This window comes from Rhinoderma darwinii, chromosome 2 (assembly GCF_050947455.1).
Source record: "Rhinoderma darwinii isolate aRhiDar2 chromosome 2, aRhiDar2.hap1, whole genome shotgun sequence".
Taxonomy (NCBI): Eukaryota; Metazoa; Chordata; class Amphibia; order Anura; family Rhinodermatidae; genus Rhinoderma; species Rhinoderma darwinii.
The window spans coordinates 412,636,794-412,650,492 of NC_134688.1; positions in this window are offsets into that span (position 1 = coordinate 412,636,794).

Consider the following 13,699-nt stretch of genomic DNA (forward strand, 5'->3'; position numbering starts at 1 on the left):
TATAATGCCCACACAGATGCCCCATAAATTATAATGGCCCATAGATGTCCTCATACAGCATAATGCCCCCATAGTTGCCACCCTACAGTATAATGCTCCCATAGCTGCCTCCATACAGTATAATGCCCACGAAGATGCCACCATAGAGTATAATACCCCATAGTGCCACAATGACCCTGTAGATAGTGCCACAGTGCCCACTGTAGATAGTGACACAAAGATGGTGTCAGTGCCGACATACCACCATAGTGCCCACATAGAGTCACAGTGCCCACATAGAGCCACAATGTCCACTGTAAATAGTGCCAGTGTCCACATAGTGCCACAGTGCCCAAATATAGAGTGCCAGTGCCCACAAAGAGCCGCAGTGCCCATGCAGATAGCGCTAACCCCCCTTAGATAACTCTATTGTGACTACCTCTAGGAGCAGAATCCACATCCAGAGCATCGGCCACGCTGTGGCCGGGGATTCAGCTTTAGGGGGACCCCTGACGTCACTGTCCATATATAGACAGTGACGGCAGGGGCTCCCTCTAGGTGCGGAGTCCTCAGGCAGAGCACCAGCAACGCTGAGGCTGGAGATTCCTCTCCAGGAGGAGCCCCTTACGTCACTGTCCATATGTGCATAGTGACACCAGGGGCTCCTCCAGGAGTGGAATCCTCGGCCAGAGCATCGGCAATGCTCTGGCAGGGATTCTGCTCCAGTAAGAGCCCATGACATCACTGTCCATATTTGGACAGTGACGTCTAGGGCTTTTCCAAAACAGGAGTCCCCAGCCAGAAAGCTTGTGCTGCTCTAGCCTGGGACTCCACAGTTGAATGCTGAATCAGGGAGCTGATGATTCCTTGCTTCAGCATTGGATTTAACTGTATCTGCGTCCTGAGGATGCAGATACAACTGAAACCGGGACATACCACCAGCCGCACGGGACACCGGGACAATGCCCCGGAATCCGGTACTGTCCCACTGAATCCGGGTCGGTTAGGAGGTATTATTGTGACAGCCATAAATATACATACTATTGTGACATTAAGCACAATAGAGAACAGTCTAAAAATAAGCACACTATTGTGAAAATATCACAATAGAAGGGTTTATAAATACATACACAGTATTGTGAAACCATTACAATAAACATATACAATACCTAAACATATAAAATATACAATTCTTAAAGAGGATTTTCATACATATATTGTATATTTGTTACTGTGCCATATTATGGTTAGTTTATCTATGCACTGTGTCTTTAAGTGCTGTGATTCTGTGCTATTCCCCCTCAGGTGGTATTCCCAGATATGAGTGGCCTGTCTGGCCTGCCATATTATGTTGAGCTGCTAATTCTTGCACTGTAACATTACTTTAATTTGTGCACAGGTCATGGTTTGCTCACTGGTGTACTAAATTACTTTATTATTTTTATTAATGTTCTGCCGAGCCATAACAGCACCAGGACATCGAAATGTGACTACGCCGCATCCTTACACTAGTGGTGGCGCTTACCTTAAAAAACGGCTGCTGTTCTGCAACTGCGAGTGGTGCGATAACATAAGTTGGTGAACATTAGTCTGTAGGTCTTAGAGTGAATTGCGCGTGACGGGCAGTGTCATGTGAGCTGTGGTTGGTGGGTGACTGGCAGGAGCTTCTCCACGTGAAACAGTGGAGCAGTGCAGTGTGTTGTGGCCTACTAGGCCTGATTTTACCGGACATCCCCTGCATCAGGGAGGAGTGCCCTTAACTATGTCCGACGAGAGAGAGAGAGAGACAGTCATCAACTGACAGCCCAAACTATAAGACACTGAGCCACTGAATTGTGGGAAGTGTTCATTAGCTCCTGGTCTCTGTTCCGTCTCTTCTGTGACAAACCTGCAAGGACCGTACACCATCTTAGGGCCCCACCTTACTAATGCCCACACTATTGTTACATTATGGCAAGAAATTATTTAAATACAAACAGCCTACACACATCCACTGTTGTGACATCAGTTGTGACATCATCACAAGGGAGAACAGCCTGGCATCACCACACTAGAGTTCTGGGTACAATTACATATACAAAAATACCTCCCAACTTTTAAATTCAGAAAAGAGGGACATTTTAAGCCACGCCTCTAACCACGCCCAAAATCCCGCATAAACACATCAAATCACGGCCAGATCCTTCTGCAAATAACAAGCGCACATTCTCATTGCGGATCTCTAGACTGTCTGGATATCACAGATATTATGGATCCGGTTATGTCGTCTTTGTGTTACTTTTCCTATCTTGGGTATAACATTTGCTCATCATGGCAGCAGCTGCATGACAAACCAAAAGGCTGAGAACAATGAAAGTCAAGCGGGAGACCCTGTGGCGGATGACTTTTCAATTGACAGGTAGCAGAGTTACATGATGGGGATTTTTTTTTCAGTTGTGTAACTCTGCTACCGGTCAATGGAAAAATCATCCACCAGAGCCCCCTTGTAGATCGCTCCACACACATCCCCCCTGTAGTTTGCTCCACACACAGCCCCCCTGTAGATAGCTCCACACACAGCCCCCCTGTACATAGCACCACACACAGCCCCCCTGTAGATAGCTCCACACACAGCCCCCCCTGTAGATAGCTCCACACACAGCCCCCTGTAGATAATGCCACACACAGCCCCCCTGTAGATAGCTCCAGACACAGGCCCCCCTGTAGATAGCTCCACACACAGCCCCCTGTAGATAGCTCCACACAGCGCCCCCTGTAGATAATGCCACACACAGCCCCCCTGTAGATAGTGCCACACACAGCCCCCCTGTAGATAGCTCCACACACAGCCCCCTGTAGATAGCTCCACACACAGCACCTAGTAGATAATGCCACACACAGCCCTCCCTGTAGATAGCTCCACACACAGCCCCACTGTAGATAGCATCACACACAGCCCCCTGTACATAACGCCACACACAGCCCCACTGTAGATAGCGCCAGACACAGCCACCTGTAGATAGCTCCACACACAGCTCCCTGTAGATAGCGCCCCAAACAGCCCCCCTGTAGATAGCGCCAGACACAGCCCCCTGTAGATAACGCCACACACAGCCCCCTGTAGATAGCTCCTCACACAGCCCCCCTGTAGATAGCTACACACACAGCCCCCTGTAGATAATGCCACACACAGGCCCCCTGTAGATAGCTCCAGACACAGGCCCCCCTGTAGATAGCTCCACACACAGCCCCACTGTAGATAGCTCAAGCAAGAAAGACCCTGCTGGCCGACGGGCATTATATTACCACAAAATTGTAAACATATTTGCTGTTAAAGCAAACAAAAGCCCTATTTTACGGCTAGCTGCATTAGTGTAGGCTAAAATATAACTTTTATTAATTATTCCTAAAAGGACAATGCAAGGAAAATACACACACTTGTAGCCCCATTTGAACCCCTGAGGACGCTACGTTCGTAGCGAAACATGTCGGGGGGGCTTCTCTTCAATTTTTAATTCAATGTTCCATCGGCAGTCAGTGATACCTCCTGTTTAACTACAACAATACAGCGTTTCTGCAGGCGCTGTCCTCACTCTGACACTTAGTCTGCACTGAGCGAGTGCTTTATAGCAACGTGTCAATCAGTCCTCTCACTGTCAGTGAACATTGGCGAAATTTTAAAAGTGTGTGTATTTTCCTTGCATTGTCCTTTTAGGAATAGTTAATAAAAGTTATATTTTAGCCTACACTAATGCAGCTAGCTGTAAAATAGGGCTTTTGTTTGCTTTAACAGCAAATATGTTTCAAATTTTGTGGTACTGTAGATAGCTCCACACACAGCCCCCTGTAGATAGCTCCACACACAGCCCCCTGTAGATAGCTCCACACACAGCCCCACTGTAGATAGCGTCACACACAGCCCCCCTGTACATAACGCCACACACAGCCCCACTGTAGATAGCGCCAGACACAGCCTCCTGTAGATAGCGCCCCAAACAGCCCCCCTGTAGATAGCGCCAGACACAGCCCCCTGTAGATAGCTCCTCACACAGCCCCCCTGTAGATAGCTACACACACAGCCCCCCTGTACATAGCGCCAGACACAGCCCCCCCTGTACATAGCGCCACACACAGCCCCCCTGTACATAGCGCCACACACAGCTCCCCTGTAGATTGCTCCACACACAGCCCCCTATACATAGCGCAACACACAGCCCCCCTGTACATAGCGCCACACACAGCCCGCCTGTAGATAGCGCAACACAACCCTCTTATACTTTGTGCCACAATGCCGCCAGAGCGGAGAGCGGTGGAGGTTGCTGGCCCTACTGCTGCCACTCTCCGCTCTGCTTTGATGTCACTCACCGTCAGAAGAAGGCAGGAGTCTTGCAGCGGCGTTCTCACTGGTGTCGATGCCGGCCCGGGAGTGGACCAGTCCAGTCACCTGACCGGTGCCGGCATAGATCCCAGCGAGAACGCCACCGCAAGACTCCTGCCTTCTTCTGATCGCTGCTGCAGTCGTGTTAGCAGCGATCAGCTGTTTTGATACAGCTGCAGCGCCCAGCGGGACATTTTGCAGACCGCCCGGGACGGCGGGACCGGTGAGAAACCGGGACTGTCCCGCCGGATCCGGGACAGTTGGGAGGTATGACACAAATACTGCAACATCATCACAATAAAGTGCAGACAATACATACACACATGAGTTTATGACACAAAAGATTTTAGCCTATAAGGCCTCATGCACACGACCATAGCCATGTCGCGGGCCGTGCACATGGCCACATGCATTATTTTCTATGAGCCTGGACCGCAAAACAAGGCCATAATAAGATATGTCCGTTCTTTTTGCGGTCCAGGCTCCTGGGCCATGCACGGACCGTGGAAACCACAGCCGTGTGCATGGGCCCATTGAAATAAATGGGGCCGCAATTCACCTGTGGATTTTCGGGGGAATTGCGGCTGCAAAAGCACGTTCGTGTGCATGGGGCCTAAGTACACACACACTACAGTGACATCATCACAATACAGCATGCCCTACACATGTTATTACACCATCTTAGCAATAATTAAATACACACACTATTGTGACATCATTAGAATAGAGTGCAGTCATAAATATACACACATAGTATTGTAACCAGGGGCGTAACTAGGAAAAACTAGGCCCCATATCAAACTTTTGACTGGGGCCCCCCTCCCCTGGGTGTCACACAACCCCCCCCCCTTGTAGATAGTGCCTTTTTTACATCCCCCCTGTAGATAACGCCATACAGCCCCCTGTAGATAACGCCATACAGCCCCCCCTGTAGATAGCGCCATACAGCCCCCCTGTAGATAACTCCAAACAGCCCCTCCTGTAGATAACGCCATACAGCCCCCCCTGTAGATAGCACCATACAGCCCCCCTGTAGATAACGCCATACAGCCCCCCTGTAGATAACACCATACAGCCCCCCTGTAGATAATGCCATACAGCCCCCCCTGTAGATAGCGCCATACAGCCCCTCTGTAGATAATGCCATACAGCCCCCCCTTTAGATAGCGCCATACAGCCCCCCTGTAGATAGCGCCATACAGCTCCCCCTGTAGATAACGCCATACAGCCCCCCGTAGATAGTGCCATAAAGCCCCCTCTGTAGATAGCGCCATACAGCCGCCTGTGTAGATAGCGCCATACAGCCCCCTGTGTAGATAGCGCCATACAGCCCCCTGTGTAGATAGCGCCATACAGCCCTCTCTGTAGATAACGCCATACAGCCCCCTGTAGATAACGCCATACAGCCCCCCCCCTGTAGATAGCGCCATACAGCCCCCCTGTAGATAGCACCATACAGCCCCCTGTAGATAACGCCATACAGCCCCCTGTGTAGATAGCGCCATACAGCCCCCTGTGTAGATAGCGCCATACAGCCCTCTCTGTAGATAACGCCATACAGCCCCCTGTAGATAACGCCATACAGCCCCCCCTGTAGATAGCGCCATACAGCCCCCCTGTAGATAGCACCATACAGCCCCCTGTAGATAACGCCATACAGCCCCCCTGTAGATAGCACCATACAGCCCCCCCTGTAGATAGCACCATACAGCCCCCCTGTAGATAATGCCATACAGCCCCCCTGTAGATAACGCCATACAGCCCCCCTGTAGATAATGCCATACAGCCCCCCCTGTAGATAGCGCCATACAGCCCCTCTGTAGATAATGCCATACAGCCCCCCCTTTAGATAGCGCCATACAGCCCCCCTGTAGATAGCGCCATACAGCTCCCCCTGTAGATAACGCCATACAGCCCCCCGTAGATAGTGCCATAAAGCCCCCTCTGTAGATAGCGCCATACAGCCGCCTGTGTAGATAGCGCCATACAGCCCCCTGTGTAGATAGCGCCATACAGCCCCCTGTGTAGATAGCGCCATACAGCCCTCTCTGTAGATAACGCCATACAGCCCCCTGTAGATAACGCCATACAGCCCCCCCCCTGTAGATAGCGCCATACAGCCCCCCTGTAGATAGCACCATACAGCCCCCTGTAGATAACGCCATACAGCCCCCCTGTAGATAGCGCCATACAGCCCCCCCTGTAGATAGCGCCATACAGCCCCTCTGTAGATAACGCCATACAGCCCCCCCTGTAGATAGCGCCATACAGCCCCTCCTGTAGATAACGCCATACAGTCCCCCATAGATAGTGCCATAAAGCCCCCTCTGTAGATAGAGCCATACAGCCGCCTGTGTAGATAGCGCCATACAGCCCCCTGTGTAGATAGTGCCATACAGCCCCCTGTGTAGATAGCGCCATACAGCCCTCTCTGTAGATAACGCCATACAGCCCCCCTGTAGATAATGCCATACAGCCCCCCCTGTAGATAGCGCCATACAGCCCCCTCTGTAGATAGCGCCATACAGCCCCCTCTGTAGATAGCGCCATACAGCCCCCTCTGTAGATAGCTCCATACAGCCCCCTCTGTAGATATAGCGCCATACAGCCCCCTCTGTAGATAACGCCATACAGCCCCCTCTGTAGATAACGCCATACAGCCCCCTAAGTAGATAGCGCCATACAGCCTCCCCTGTAGATAGTGCCATACAGACCCCTCTGTAGATAGCGCCATACAGCCCCCCCCTGTAGGGAACACCATACAGCCCCCCATGTAGGGAACGCCATACAGCCCCTCCTGTAGGGAACGCCATACAGCCCCCCCTGTAGGGAACACCATACAGCCCCCCCCTGTAGGGAACGCCATACAGCCCCTCCTGTAAGGAACGCCATACAGCCCCCCCTGTAGGGTACGCCATACAGCCCCCCTGTAGGGAACCCCATACAGCCCCCCCTGTAGGGAACGCCATACAACCCCCCCTGTAGGGAACGCCATACAGCCCCCCCTGTAGGGAACGCCATACAGCCCCCCCCCTGTAGGGAACACCATATAGCGTCCCCAACCCCCCAAAAAAATGCGACCTACAGTGTGTCCTACAAAAGACATGTATCCCCTATCCACAGGATAGGGGATACATGTGTGATCGCTGGCAGCGATAGGGAGAACGGGGGACCGAAAGTCCCCTGAAGTTATCCATGACTAATCTCTGACTTCCGGCATCTGCGCAGCTCAATAAAAATGAAAGGAGCGCTGGTCACGCATGCGCACAAGCGCGACCGGCACTCCATTCATTTCTACAGAGCTGCCGACACAGACCCCGGAAGTCCAAGGTTTGTGATGGAGAACTTCAGGGGACTTTCGGTCCCCCATTCTCCCTATCGCTGCCAGCGATCACACATGTATCCCCTATCCTGTGGATAGGGGATACATGTCTTTTGTTTAATGGCAGAGCGGGGAGATACCTCCCTGCTCTGCCGTAGTGTTCAGTGGCGTGGCGTCATGTTGTAGCAGCCATAGCGGCTGCTAGCGGAGCCTCCGGCCATGGTGGCTGCTACAGCGGTAGTTACGCCACTGATTGTAACGTCATGACAATACAGCGGTCTACAAATATACACACATTTTTGTGATGCCATAACAATAGACAGCAGCATATGAACATATGAATTCGCTATTGTGATATCATTACAATAGTGCACAATCTATAAAAACATACAAAAAAATCCACACACTATTTGGATATCATCACAATAGACCATACCCTATAAATACACACTATTGTGACCCCATCACAATAGAGAGTTTCATATATAAGAATAGAGGGCAGATTTTATATATGTAGACACACACAAAGTTGGGGAGCTCACAATCTCAAGCGCCCGCCTTACCATGTCCTGGCGTCCCCTGCCCGGTGGCCCGCTTTCTCCAGGGGCTGTCCTGCCTCCTTCTGTCCGGCAGTCAGCCCACTACCGCCGCTGTCCTGGCATTCTCTTATCGGCGCTCTGATTTCTCTGCTCATTCAAACATCAAGTGTCAGTTTATTGCCAAGAAAAGGTACCCAGGCACTCCTCTGTCTTGGGATTGGTGGGGTCCAAGAAGTTGAACACCTATCAATCACATTTATGCCATATTTAATTAACGTAGCTGAGAGTGATTTTGTGACACCACATAAAAAAATAATAAAGTTCAATATTCTTTCTGTGAAATGTCCATTCTCACATTGGCTTTAGATTTACATATAGATATTTGGACTTTGGTGAAGTATAATATTGTCCACAGTACATGTATGATATATGAAAGTTTTACAAATGGAAAACATATCAACAGATCTTCTTTTAGCAAATTCTTGTCTGAGATCAGCATTTCGGGTTACAAACACTTAAAACCCATGTCTACAGTCTTACTTATGGAAACAATTTCTATACAATCATTCTGCTGAATAAAGCATTTTCATCACTGGTCCCACGGGTGCTCTTACTGAAGGAATGCAATGTTTATAATCCTATTTAACATTGCATGGTAAATATTATCTACTTATAACTTTATTGTTCTGCCCTTTTTATGTACTTAGACTTTAAAAAAGTTGTGTTGCCATCTTGCTGTCAAACATTTTCATGAAACACAGCCGGTTGATTTATAACTATAGTTTCTGATTTTTAGTACCTAGAAAATATTTATCACCTGACTCACGTTGCACATATGCTGTACGCCATCTAGGGGCTCTGAGCGCACCTCCCACATATGATTCTAATTATTAAACCCTACATAAAGCAACATACCATCTCTTTAATCTCACTCTTTAATGTAGCTGTGTCTGTGGCTTCAAACACAAGGAACTCATGATAGTTATTACTCTGTTTTCTCATGTCCTGTACTACTGCATCCTCTGATATATCTTGAATTAAATGTCATCAAAGATGTCAACCTATAAGGCAGAGATTCATGTGGTATTTTGTGGAATTGTACCACAAAATGGTATATTTTAATGAAAAAATGCTGCCTTTTATAATGAATGTCTGGCATATCATTTCGACCTGACAAGATACAGAAGGGGACAATAAACATCAGACACACTTGACGGGAATCAGTGTTGTAAATTACTAACATTATACAATGTGGTAAGAAGCTGAATTCCGGTTTGGAGTTTGAAGCGGAGAAAAAAAGTCAATATGTAGAAACAGTTTTGTAAATGTTTTCTGTGCCTTTTATCACATGGATAACGCACATGCATAACTGACAGCTATGAAGTTCCTTGAATCCTGGTTAGGGGTTCCCCGGAAGATAGCAAGAGCTGTCACTTTTACAATAGGGATCAGATAGTTGTGGGGGTTCTCAAAAAAACAATGCATTTTTCAGGGGCTGGTAAAAAGATTGATAATTACTGGTCTAATTATTAGTGAGGCAACAGCAAATCCACAAGGGGAGCACCATGGAGGCAGACCATGCTTTGCAGCTCTTGGAAATAGGGGGGCAGGCTCTGGTTGTAACCATCCCCTTTGCTGCTAAATGGCAAGAACCTCTGCAGGACCCCTCCCCGAAGTAATTTAATTTTAGCAAATAAAAGGGCGGTAAAGTGTCCAAGGTTCATGGTAAGAGCATAGAGATGGAAAAAGCATGGCAAAACTGCTATTGAAAACTCATTATAATTAATTTGACTAGGGTTGGGAGCCATACTTTATAGCCAGTGGGGTGATGTAGCATAGAATTGGTGCTCAAGAGGACCCTAACCACACTGATCTTCCTTTAAGGCCCCATGCACACGACCGTAGATTTAATCCATTCATTTCTATGGCTGACGGACACCTTCCCGTATATTTACGGGAAGGTGTCTGGGCCGTAGAAAGCTTCCGTTAAAAATAGGACATGTCCTATTTTTTTTAGTTTACGGACCGTGCTTCCATACTTTATAATGGGAGCACGGCCCGCAAATGTGGATGACTGTCCACGGCCGGCAGTGCCCTTAATTTACAGACAGTCATAACAGGCACGGTCGTGTGAATGGGGCCTAAGCTGTGGGGAATGAGCCTGCAGAATGGTTTCCTCCTTCCAGTATGAAAATCTCTTGCACACCAAATGCAAGTGAGTTTAAAGAGGCTCTGTCACCAGATTTTCAAACCCCTATCTCCTATTGCAGCAGATCGGCGCTGCAATGTAGATAACAGTAACGTTTTTTTTTTTTCAAAAACGAGCATTTTTGGCCAAGTTATGACCATTTTTATATTTATGCAAATGAGCCTTTCTTAAGTACAACTGGGCGTGTTTAAAGTTATGTCAAAGAGGGCGTGTATTATGTGTGTACATCTGGGCGTTTTTACTTGTTTTACTAGCTGGGCGTTGTGAATGGAAGTGTATGATGCTGACGAATAAGCATCATCCACTTCTATTCACAACGCCCAGCTTCTGGCAGTGCACAGACACACAGCGTGTCCTCGTGAGATCACGCTGTGACGTCACTCACTTCCTCCCACAGGAACTTCATCTCGTCGGACTCGCGAGGACACGCTGTGTGTCTGTGCACTGCCAGAAGCTCGGTGGTAACGAAGAGAAGTGGATGATGCTGATTCGTCAGCAACATACACTCCCATTCACAACGCCCAGCTAGTAAAACAAGTAAAAACGCCCAGAGGTTACAAACACAATACACGCCCACTTGGACATAACTTTAAACATGCCCAGTTGTACTTAAGAAAGGCTCATTTGCATAAATATAAAAATGGTCATAACTTGGCCAAAAATGCTCGTTTTTAAAAAAAAAAACACGTTACTGTAATCTACATTGCAGCGCCGATCTGCTTCAATAGGAGATAGGGGTTTGAAAATCTGGTGACAGAGCCTCTTTAAGGTTAAAGAGGTCTCCAACTCCAGGCTGTATGTGGGAGGTGAGAGTGTGCTCATTAAATAGAAATGGCCTAGCTTTAATTCCTCTTTTTTTGCAGCCAGTCAAGTTCACTAAAATTCTGACTGTTAAATAATATGATTGTTGACAATCATAAGTATCATGTTCGGTATTCAAGGTGGAGATGATTCTGTATACATTTTGGAGATGGAGAGGTTAGGGGATATATAAATACATCCTATTGAATATAAGAATTGTTACGTCAGTGTTTACATTATGTTCTGCAATTAGTTCAAGTTTATAAACCGCATCCTATAAACATTTGTTAACATTTACATTAGTGTAATCCAAACAAAGTTGTATTTCTGGGTTCATATTTGTAACTGAATGTCATTGCTGAATGTCAGTGCACTAGTCTGACATTCATAACTCTCTGTAAAGCTCTACTGAGAAAATGAGCCGCACGCCCCGTCTCCTTGGAATCCATACTAAGTAGGAAGCCTTGCTGTGCATTTCCTATTATAATCAATAGGAATCTTCCTGCTGGCTCTAGTTCCCTGGGAGGCTGGCACGCAGACCTTTACACAGTGTCAGATTAAGGGCCACATGTGCCTAGAGCTAAAAAAAAATATGAAAGGCCTATTGTGAGCCACTGGGGGAAAGGTGGAGAGTGACTAGTGTGGTGGCGTCCATATAAGTTTTACACTTAAAAACACTGCTGCAGTGTTTCCGTCTAACAAAAACAAAAAAAACTTGTAGGAGCCATTGGCTCTTGAACTGAAAGATTTAGGAGCCAAATCTGCAGAACCAAGCTCAAAAATACAGCACCAGAACAAAACTCAATACAGAGATAGGATGCCAGTACCAAGATCAGATGCAGTTAGTTGCAGAAAACACACTTCCATTCAGTGACTCACAGGTGATATCTTCTATGATTTTGTACGTTCTCTTTTCTTTTCTTCCCTATCAAGTTCAGACCACCATGAAGACTTCTCCTGGCCACGACTCGTCACTGCCCTCGTTTGCTGCCCTGATGGCTTTGGTTTCTTGCATTTCCAACACATCTACACCTATATATTAACACAAAATCTTTATAGTGCCAGACACTGTACCCCCTGAATATAACAGCAACATACACAGTGCCCTTTACTGTACCATCACACCCTGTGCCCTTGATTATCCTGCCACACATTGTGCCACTGAATATAATTGTCACATGTTGTGCCCCATGCAAATAATGTGTCACACACAGTGCCCAATGTAGATAGTGCCACACTCTTTTTCCTCCTGTAGATAGTGCCACATGCTCTGTGCCCCTGTAGATAATGCCCCACAACCTGCACTCCCTGTAGAAAATGCCCCACGCTCTGTGCCCTCCTGTTGATAGTGCCACACTCTGTGACCCCTGTAAATAGTGCTACATGCTCTGTGACAACTGTAGATAGTGCCACATGCTCTGATCCCCTGTAGATAATGCCCCATGCTCTGTGCCCTCCTGTTGATAGTGCCACACTCTGTGACCCCTGTAGATAGTGCTACATGCCCTGTGACCACTGTAGATAGTGCCACATGCTCTGTGCCCCGTAAAAAATATTTACATGCTCAGTTGTCCCTGGCTCCGCGGTGTTATTCAGAGATGCAGGCCCTGTCTCTTCTGGCCAGACCTGCTTCTGCGGAACTAATGGTTTACTTGCCCCTGTCAGTTCTAGTTAGACTATTCATTTGAATTGTGTAGAACTTGCTACAGGGGTGGTATTTGCCCACGGCTCTTTGTCAGCACAGCTCCCTTTAAGCATTTTGGTGGTCATTTGAAATGAACAAAAATGCTTAGTCCACGGGCCTATTTTTTGGGAGAGGCCTGGAGTTGTAGATCCATCCGCCCCATTGTTAATCCTTCGCAGCACAGAGGTCTATCTTGCTGAATTAAATCCACACGGAATTGAGGGCATGCTGTGGATTTTCAAATCTGCATCATATCAATTCTGCTGCAGACTTTTACTGCTGATTCCGCTCTTTGCAATGCATAGGGTGAAATTTGCGGCAAATCCAAATGTAATACGTGCAGATTTAGCCGTTTCGCAGCGAAAGAAGTCAACAAAAGTCTGCTCACATCTGCATCGGAACCTACGTCCCAGATTCCATCAAATATGATGCTAAAAATACTGCTGCTTATTTGTAGAGACATTTTGGTTGTGAAATCTGCTAACTTTGCAGTAAAGAACATTGAAGTGCATATCTCCAAACCATCCTGGATAAAGCCGCACAGTCCCAGATTCCAGACTGTGTCCCACATGCCCCAGTTTCAACTGTATCTACGCCCTTAGGATGCACATACATTTGAATTCAGCCGCTCACGGCTTGCAATTCACTATGTAATGCAAGCCATGAACGGCTTGGCACAGACAGGGCGATTCAGCGACCTCATTACGCCAGCCTGCGTCGAGCCACACAGCGCACAGCCCGGAGACCTGCAGAGGGATCTACTCCACTTTTTACAGCTACGGGGATAGGTGAGTATTTATTTTTCTGT